This window comes from Pan troglodytes, chromosome 1 (genome assembly GCF_028858775.2).
Source record: "Pan troglodytes isolate AG18354 chromosome 1, NHGRI_mPanTro3-v2.0_pri, whole genome shotgun sequence".
NCBI lineage: Eukaryota > Metazoa > Chordata > Mammalia > Primates > Hominidae > Pan > Pan troglodytes.
In genome coordinates, this window is record NC_072398.2 from 218,501,583 (window position 1) to 218,512,043 (window position 10,461).

The 10,461-nt window shown below is 47.1% G+C and overlaps 1 pseudogene; it reads right to left on the reverse strand.

Moving 5' to 3' along the window:
* Nucleotides 1-4,623: 4,623 nt before the first annotated feature.
* On the reverse strand, nucleotides 4,624-8,814 carry LOC129143335 (PRAME family member 11-like; annotated as a pseudogene).
* Between the last annotated feature and the right edge of the window lie 1,647 nt (nucleotides 8,815-10,461).

Here is a 10,461-nt window from a genome sequence, read left to right on the forward strand (position 1 = left end):
TGATGTCCCCAAGGTAGCAATTTAGTGACTATACCAATGATAAACGTTTCCATGCATCACGTGGTCAACAGCATTTGCTACCAAGTGCCACATTCCATGCTCAGCAGTGGGAACACAGGATGATGGAGACAAAGTTCCTGACCTTTAGCAACAATATCGAACAAGTGAGATTGTCAAGAAAGAAGAAATCATTGTAAAACATACCATACCCCTACAATTCCGTAATCATGCTCCTGGATATTTAATGAAGTGAGTAAACCCACACCTGGATGTTTACAGCAACTTATTCATAATCGCCAAAACTTGGAAGCTAGCAAGTTGCCCTTCGGTCAGTGACTGGATAAGCAAACTGATCCATCCAGTCAGTGAACTATTATAAAGCTGTAAAAAGACATGAAAAATTCCTAAATGCACGTTATTGTACAAGTGAAAGAAGGCAATCTGAAAAGACTCATCCTGTTAGACATTCCAGAAAAAGCTTTTGCATTTTTCTAAGGAGACAGTAGAAAGCCCAGTGGATGCAAGGGGTTGGGAGTACAATGGGATGAATGGGAAGAGGACAGAGGACTTTTAGGGAAAGAAAACTACTCTCCATGATGCTCTAATGGTGGATACATGTCATTATCCCTTTGTTAAAATACACAGAATTTACAAAACCAGCAATGATCCCTCATGTGAACTATGGACATTGGGTGATAATGATGTGTCCCTGTGGCTCATTGTTTGTGATGAATGCTCTGTGCTGGTGTGGGTGCTGATCCTGTGGGGGTGCTGTGTATTGAAGGGGGAAGAAGGTAGATGAGAACTCTGCAGTTTCTGCTTAGTTTTTCTGTGAATCTAAAACTGCTGTAAAGAAAAAAATAGGCTGGGCGTGGTGGCTCACGTCTATAGTCGTAGCATTTTGGGAAGCCGAGGCGGGTGGATCACCTGAGGTCAGGGGTTCCAGACCAGCCTGGCTAAAATGACAAAACCCTGTCTCTACTAAAAAAAAATAATAATAATAATACAAAAATTAATCAGGTGTGGTGGTGCATGCCTGTAATCCCAGCTACTCTGGAGGCTGAGACAGGAGAATTGCTTGAACTCTCGAGGCAGAGGTTGCAGTGAGCTGAGATCGTACCACTGCACTCCAGCCTGGGTGAAAGAGTAAGACTCCATCTCCAAAATAAATAAATAAACTCAAGGCTGGGTGCGGTGGCTCATGCCTATAAGGGCTCACTCCCAGCAATTTAGGAGGCCGAGGCAGGTGGTTCGCTTGAGCCCAGAATTTCAAGACCAGTCTGGGCAACATGGTGAAACCTGGTCTTCACTAAGAATACAAAAATAAGCCAGGCATGATGGTGCATGCCTGTTGTTCCAGCTACTCGGGGGACTGAGGCAGGGAGATCACCTGAGCCTAGGAGGTCAAGGCTGCAGTGAGCCGTGATCATGCCACTGCACTCCAATCTGGACGACTGAGTGAGACTTTGTCTCCAAATAAAATAAAATAAAATAAAATAAACTCAATATTTTTAAAAACTGTAATGTTTCCTTTCAAAGCTAAAATTGTATTATTCTAAATATATTTTAAAGCAGAAATGATTATTGTTCAGTGTATTTAAAATTAGTTTTTAAAATCTCATTTGTTTTGACATTTCAAACCAAGTTAAGTATTCTTTTTCTCACCCTCCTTGAGACGGAGTCTTCCTCTTTCACCCAGGCTGGAGTGCAGTGGTGCATTCTTGGCTCACTGCAACCTTTGCCTCGCAGGTTCAAGCGATTCTCTTGCCTCAGCCTCCTGACTATGTGGGATTACAGGCACCTGTCACCACGCCAGGCTAATTTTTTGTATTTTTAGGAGAGACGGGGTTTCATCATGTTGGCCAGGCTGGTCTGGAACTCCTGACCTCGTGATCTGCCCACCTCGGCCTCCCAAAGTGCCAGGAATACAGGCATGAGCCACCACACCTGGCCATTAACCATTCTTGAAATATCACGTTGCATTCTTTAAAACTTCTAATCTTTCATATACATAAGTTACAACACAAATATTTATACTCTAATAGTATTCACATTATAGTAACTTTTTTTTCATGCTCTGTCGCCCAGGCTGGAGTGCAGTGGTGCGATCTCGTCTCATTGCAACCCTCACCTCCCGGGTTCAAGTGATTGTCCTGCCTCAGCCTCCTGAATACCTGGGATTACAGGCGAATGGCACCATTCCCAGCAAATTTTGTGTATTTTTAGTAGAGACGGGGTTTCACCATGTTGGCCAGGCTGGTCTCAAAATCCCGAGGCTGCCTTGGCCTCCCAAAGTGGTGGGATTAGAAGTGTGAGACACCATGCCCGGCCATAATAATAAATTTTATTTTATCTTTTTTTTTTTGAGGCGGAGTTTTGCTACTGTTGCCCAGGCTGGAGTGCAATGGCTCAGTCTGAGCTCACCACAACCTCCACCTCCCAGGTACAAACGATTCTCCCACCTCAGCCTATCAAGTAGCTGCAATTACAGACGTGCGCCACCACGCCTGGCTAATTTTTTGTATTTTAAGTAGAGAAGGGGTTTCTTCATGTTGCTCAGGCTGGTCTCAAACTCCCAACCTCAGGTAATCCACCTGCCTCAGCCTCCCAAAGTGCTGGAATTACAGGTATGACCCACTGCACCTGGCTCATAATAGTAAATTTTTAAAAACACCATAAAATATAATCCTTGCAACACTCAATTATACCATCTGGTCGGATCTATCAGCAGATGGCACCCGAGACATACGGATTGGAAATTTTGATCTTATTATGAATGAATCCAGTCCAGAAATGCCCACCCTGCCCCCTGCTGGCTCCTGGGGCTCTGCTGTTTGGGGGAGTCATGATGAAGTTGTGGCAGAGGGTAGAAGTTGAGCCCCATTGCATGCCCTGAGTTCTTGTTGCCTCTCTATTATCAGGAAAAGGAGGTGAGATTGAAAGATGAAAAATGCTGGCACTTCTGCTGAGAAGAGAAAAAAGAACAAGATGTATTGATCTTACTGTGTGCCAGACCCCATGCCAAGCCCTAAACATGGACCGTCTTATTGGATCCTACCAAGGTCCTATAAGCTGTTGGACATCATCATCCTCATTTTACAGGAAGCTGAGGCTCTTGGCTAACATCCCTGACAGCAACACCAGCCCCTGAGTACTCAGCAGGATCCTTCACTTGGGTGCCCATTATGCAGGCTTCCTCAGCACAGGGAAGGTCACTCATCACCCACAGGCCCTTGATCGTTATCCACCCTTTGATGCTGTCAGATTCCAGAACACGCTGCACTAGTCTCTTCCTTGATAGGGAGAGAGGGAAGGTGTTATGAGAAAATCTCTCATCAATCTGACCTAGCTCCCCAAAAAGATGTAACTTTTAAAATGTCAGATGGAAATATTTAAAAAGTGTTACATGCCTTTATAGTTTTAGTATTTTACTTAAAGGGAATGTGGCTGTCTTTACTGGCTACAACGAGTTTAATTCAAGAAGGGCTGCTGGTCATCAGGAGAACAAGCAAGGGTTGATGCTGCCCAGAGTCTCCAGCTAATACACAATATGGACATCCCCTTCCACGGCAGCGGGAAGAGAGTGGCTCCTTGTGCAGTGAAGCTGACGTCCACCAACTAAGGCTTCTGGAAGCATGTGGAGACTCACAGGGAGTGGGCGGGGTCTCAGCATCTGGCTAGCGGTGAAAGAACCTGAGAAGAAGGTGCTTTCCGTGTGGATTGGCTCACTGTTCTTGCCCAGTAATGTTCCAGGCCTTTGGTGTCCACCTAGTGTGTATTAACCCACTGAACAGCCACAGCAACTAACAAGGAGTTAACAGACATCTAAAGAAGTGAAGAACTGGAGGAGGCCAAGCCAAGCGTGGTGGTCCACGCCTATACTCCCTGCATTTTGGGAGGCCAAGGCAGGAGAATCACAAGCTCAGGAGTTCCAGATCAGCCTGGGGAAGACAGCGAGGCCTTGTCTCTACTAAAAAAATGTATCCAGGTGTGGTGGCTCACACAGCTGTAGTCCTAGCTACTCAGGAGGCTGAGGTGGGAAGATCGCTTGAACCCAGGAAATTGAGGCTGCAATGAGGTATGATTGTGCCACTGCACTGTAGCCTGAGTGACAGGAGACCTTTAAAAAACAAAAACAAAAACAAAAGCCTGACACAGTGGCTCACACCTGTAATCCCAGCATTTTGGTAGGCCTACTTGCATGAATCACCCAAAGTCAGGAGTTTGAGACCAGCCTGGCCAACATAGTGAGGAAACCCTGTCTCTACTAAACATACACAAATTAGCTGGGCATGGTGGTGCATGCTTGTAATCCCAGCTACTTGGGAGGCTGAGGCAGGAGAATCATTGAAACCCCAGGTGGAGGTTGCAGTCAGCTGAGATGGCACCATTGCACTCTAAACTCCAGCCTGGGCAACAAGAGTGAAACTCTGTCTCAAATAAAAGAATGGGAGGAAATTGGTTACAATAACCAAATTTCATTTCAATGCCTTGATTTTCTTGGGCTGCATCTTATTGATTGGACAACTCAGTCAGTGCCTTTTGTTTTTCCATCAATAACTGAAGATTCCTGAGGCTTAAACTGGAAAACAGGTTACTTAATAATAGACGGCACCAGACAGATTCTGCTCAGTTTTCCTTTATTTCTGATTGTTTCTTTACAACCATCCATGCAAGAGTAACTCCCTCATGTATTCTCAAGCCTGAATTCCACTCTAGACATTCAGATTCCCATTTTCGACTCTACAGGATACAGGTTCCCAAAGTCCCATCAAATCCATGGCAACATTTCCCCCAAGTCCTGCCCCTGCTTGATCACCTTTCCTTTCCCACTTTCAGAGCCCATGTGTGAAACGATGGGTTCTGTGCTCCCTTTAGGATGTACCTAAGACCTAGGTTTTAGTTTCCAAGTGTCCAGAAGAAAGCGTTTGACTTATCCATCCAAATAGGCAGGCATTCAACAGCAGTCTTGATCTGCCTCCAGGTCATAAAATGACCTGTCGTCACGGTCAGGGCAGTTGTCAGTACAGAACAAGATCCTCTTGGGGTGCCTGAAGTCCCTCACTCTCTTCAACAGCTCAACCCTAATTTGAGCAAATCTGCTCCAGCAGAGAGTACCATCAGCACCATAACTGTCCCGCGGGGCAGGATACAGCTCCAGGCATAAGTTTTTGAGTATGATTGTGTGGCTCAGCAGGTTCTCCAGGGTGGCCATGGAGATGGGATTTCCACAGAAGCTGAAGGTGTTGAGCTCAAAGCAGCGGCTCAGGGCAGGCAGGATGGCATTGACTTGGGAGTCTATGATGTCACAGTCATCTAAATTCAGGTACTCAAGGGTGGCTGCAACTTTTTCTAGGAGAATTTGGAGAGGCACAAGACTGTAATTGGTCAGTCTGATGCCACTCAGGTCCAGGGTCTTTAGTTGACTGATACTCGGGCACTGGGATAGATGCTTCAAGTCTGATTCCAAAAGCCCACAGTTAGTTATTGCGAGGACCTTTAACGAGGTCTTCAGACAGCTGGGGAGAGAGAGCAAGAAGGTAATTCTCGGGAATCATAGGGGTGAGTGGAGGGTGGTGGGGAATGGCTTCAAGGTAATGGATGGAGACCATTTTGCCCAAGTCCAGGATCATTCTCATGGCCTGATGGTCAACACTTAGGATGATGCGTGATGAAGAGCTTTGCCACCGAGGTCAATTCCACTTTAGACCCGGCCCAGTAACTCACACCTGTAATCCCAGAACTTTGGGAGGCTGAGACTGGTGGATTCCTTGAGATCAGGAGTTTGAGACCAGCCTGGTGAACATGGCAAAACCTCCTCTCTACTAAAAATCCAAAAATTAGTCAGGTGTGGTGGTGGGAGCCTGCAATTCCAGCTACTTGGGAAGCTGAGGGAGGAGAATCGCTTGAACCCAGGAGGTGTAGGTTGCAGTGAGCAGAGATCATGCCACTACACTCCAGCCTGGGTGACAGAGCGAGACTCTATTAAAAAAAAAAAGGAGAAAAAATAATTCCATTTGAGGCTGACTCATTTCACCATCATTTATAGGAATGGATCAAGTTCACAGAATCCCTAAAGCTCCCTTTCCTCATCTGTCAGGCAGAAAACCACATCCCTGGGCCACAGGAGCCCAGTGGAGATGCAGGCATAAAGGACAAACCCAGACAGGATCCTGCAGCATCAGCTGGGGTGGGCGGGCTGCAGGCGTCCCTGACACGCCTGTATCATCAGCAAACCATCTATCACTTTCACCATTCTTTGTGCCTGCTCCCTGACCCTCTGTTTCAGAATCATACATTTCCTAGGTAATTAATTTACCTGGAGCTCAAAAGAAACTTTTACAACAGGGAATTAGAGATGGGATCATTCATGTTCACCAAACTGTGGGGCAGTAAGCTGATTTTCTGACATGTGCAGGTTTGCTGAGCATTCCCCTCTTCAGTGCCCACTTCACTTCCCTACTTCACATCATCTTCTTAAAAATTATCTTGTTGGCTGGGCATGGTAGCTCTCGCCTATAATCCCAGCACTTCGGGAGTCCAAGGTCGGTGGATCACTTGAAATCAGGAGTTGGAGAATAACCTGGCCAACATGGTGAAACCCTGTCTCTACTTAAAATATAAAAATTAGCCAGGTGTGGTGGCCCACGCGTGTAATCCCAGGTACTCGGGAGGCTGAGGCAGGAGAATCGTTTGAACCTGGGAGGCAGAAGTTGCTGCGAGCTGAGATGTCACAACTGCTCTCCAGCCTGGACCATCAAAGTGAAAATCCATCTCAGAAAAAAAAAAGTTATCTTGTTTGTTTTTACTTTTATTTATTCATTTCTGACAGGGGTCTTGGTATGTTACCCAGACTGGTCTTAAACTCCTAGGCTCAAGCTATCCTCTTGCCTCAGACTCCCAGAATGCTAGGATTACAGGCATGAGCCACCGCCCCTGGCCAATTTTCCTCATCTTAACTTAGACACACGTCCTCAGGAAGAATCCAGAAAGGCACCCTCACTAGATCTGAACCCTCCAGTAGCTAGCTTCCTAGCATGGCAGCCTCTCTATAGCATCTCCCCTAGCTGATCCCTCTGCCTCTATTGGGAGGGTTGCATGATACCCATTTCAGGACAGGGCCGCCAACAGGACAATGCATGGACATTCTAGTATCCCCTTCACTGTTTCATCCTCATAGGCTGGCTCACAGTAGATGCCCACTAGTGTTTACTGTAACAGGCTCTGCTGTGGTCTGCAGAGAAATCTCACCACTCTCCCTCACCTGAGCAGCTGGTCCAGGTGGCCTTCGAGGAAAGAAACAGAGTTCATATAAAGCTTTTGGAGGCAGCACAGCTTGAGGAACTGAGTGGTGAACTGGGTAACAATCTCCTTCTTCTGCTCTGGGGAAACGTAGCGAGAGACATCCATGTGGGAGAGAACGAGCTTCTGAAGATTCCTCATGTGGCCCAGGTATGGGGTAAACTGTCAGGATGGGCAGTATCCACTTGCAATTCACTTCCACCTCCTGGATACAGTCTAGGTTCACCATTTTCAGGATGCTTCTGATATTGTGGAAGGGCATTCCCAAAATTTTCAGCTTCTTAAAGCACAGGTGTAGTAAATCTCTCCTCTGCTTGACCCATAGAAGGAGGCAGGTGAGGTATTCATCCAGAGTCCTGTTCTTGAGCCAAAGTTCTATGAACACAGTCAAGGGCTGCCGTCCTCTCATCCTTGGACAGTCCTGCACTGGTTTTTTGTTCCTCTTGGCATTGAGGAAGCACCCATGGGCCATAGCTTCAGACCAAACCATCCAGAAGTTCTCACAGACATCCTGTAAATCCAGCACTTGAAGTTTCCACCTCCTGTGGGAAAATAGAGGTGAGACTGAGAATTTCAGAACTCATTTCTGATCTTAAACTCCACATCCTGGATAGCAGCTCCTCCCCTCCCTGCTTCTTGTCCCTCTCTCTGACTTTTCTTCACCCTGTTTTCCCCTTGGATCCTGCCCACTTCCACATTTTTTTTTTTTGAGACCAAGTCTCCCTCTGTCACCCAGGCTGGAGTGCAGTGGTGTGAGGTCACCTCACTGCAACCTCTGCTTCCCGGGTTCAAATGATTCTCCTGCCTCAACCTCACAAGTAACTGGGATTACAGGAACCCACCACCATGCCCAGCTAATTTTAGTATTTTTAGTAGAGTTGGGGTTTACCATGTTGGACAGGCTGGCCTCCAACTCTTGACCTCAGCCTCCCAATGTGCTGGGATTACATTGTGAGCCACCGTGCCTGGCCCAGTTCTCACTTTTCATGGTGCCTTTCAGTGCCATTAGAGGAGAGGTTCCTCTTACCTCCATGGACCTTGTGTGGCGAGCAGTGCTTTCCCTGAGGAGCTGGTGAATGGCCAAGTCCTCTCAGCTTCCTCACCACCACCATCCCCCACTCGGGCCTCCTCACTTCTCATGACCCAGCTGTTCCTTCTGTTGGACACCTGGGCCCTCCCCACCAGCCCACCTGGGCCACCTCACCTGGGACGAACCCCTTGGGTAAGCAGTGCATCAAGCCCATCGAGCACAGCTTTGAAGGCCTCCAGACAAGGCATCTTTATCAGAGGCCTCAGAGGGAGGCGGCGGAAGGGCCAGGCCTGCACCATCAGCTTCAGGGCCTGACAGCGTCTCCTGCTGAAGGCCTCCATGAACAGTGGGGGGAAAAGTTCTGTGGGCAGCTCCTCCAGGGCGGAGATGGCCAAGGCTTGATCCCTCAGCAGGTTCCGCCCCGCAAGCTCCAGGATTCTGGGTGGAGTCCGGATGCTCATCTTCATGAATCTGCAGGGAAAACTTCCAGAGGACAAACCCAGAGAAAAGGCATCACTCTCAGGCCAAGCCCATGCAATCTCATCTTCTCCCAGGGCCAAAGTCACTGCTCTGGCAATGGTGAAAGAGCCCTCAGTTTAGTCCAATTCTGCTCTGTACTCAGTGGCCATTAAGCCAGCATTCTGCTTCTGCTGCATCAGCATGAGCGTCTCCGAAGGAGTGAGGAAGCAGGGCCACCACTAGCCCTTCCTTTCTATCCAGTGTTCCATCCAGTGACTAGTGAGTGTGGAGGAACCTGAAAGCGAACCCCTCCTACCATTGGGGGAAATTACTAATTCCTTAAGTTTCTAAAACAATGGGAATGGGAGTGTCACAAGCCTACATGCCCACATTTTCAGTTCCTACAAATAAGCTTGTTGGGAACATTCATGGGGCATGCCTAGAACAGGTTCTATTTGTTTTCTTTTCATTATTTAAGCTTGCTTTCTCTTTCTCTCTCTTTCTTCTTTCCTTCTTTCCCTCTCTCACTCCCTTCTTTCTTTCTTTCCCCCTCTCTCTCCCTTCTTTCTTTCTTGTCTTCTTTCCCTGCCTCCCTTCTCTCATTCTCTCTCTCTCTCTCTCTCTCTCCCTCTCTCACTCTCTTTCTGACAGGGTCTTGCTTTGTCACCCAGCCTGGAGTGTAGTGGTGGGATCTCAGCTCAGTGCAGCCTTGACCTTCCAGCTCAAAGGATTCTTCCTCCTCAGCCTCTCAAGTAGCTGGGACCACAGTTATGCATCACCACACCCAGCTCATCTTTTATTTTTTGACTTTTTGTAAAGACAGTGGATTTCGCTATGTTTTCCAAGCTGGTCTTCAACTCCTAGTCTCAAGCAATCTACCCCTCTTGGCCTCCCATCATACTGGGATTATAGGTGTGAGCCTCCGCCCCAGCCTCATTATTGAAAATTTCAGTGAGATGCAGTGGTCTCCGCCTGTAGTCCAAGCTAATAGGGAGGCTGAGGTAGGAGGATCGCTTGAACCCAGGAGGCAGAAGTTGCAGTGAGCTGACATTATACCACTCCACTCCAGCCTGGGAAATAGGCTAGATTGAACAGAGAGACAGAGAGAGCTACATTTGATTAGAATTCTTAATGTCTACCCAGTTAATCCTGTTTGGATTTTTGACTTTCTTAAATATTAACTGATCGAATTAGATATTCATCCATCAAAATGAAAGATTTAGGGATAGGGTGAAAGTCCAGGACTCATTCACTGATTCCCTTCACAAACATGGAGTTTTACTAATATGTGTCCTTCAAAGTCCTGAGTGTGAGATAGGGAAGGGTTGAATCTCTTCCTGATATTAGACAGAAAGAAAGAAAACTTGAAAGTATCTTTGTTGAGGGATCCTTGGCCACGTCAAATTTATCAAAATATTTCAGAGTTAAAACAGTTTTCAAAGACAGAGATGACAGTCCCTAAGAAAACACAGTAGAAATCTTCATATATCCAAAGATCACCTAGGTGGCGAAATTCTTTTCGGTGTTGAGGGAGCTGAATCTCACTTCATCGGCCAGGCTAGAGTGCAGTGGTGTCATCTCGGCTCACTGTTACCTCAGCCTCCAAGATTCAAGCAATTCTCATGCTCCAGCCTTCCACGTAGCTGGGACTACAGGCATGCACCCCCCAC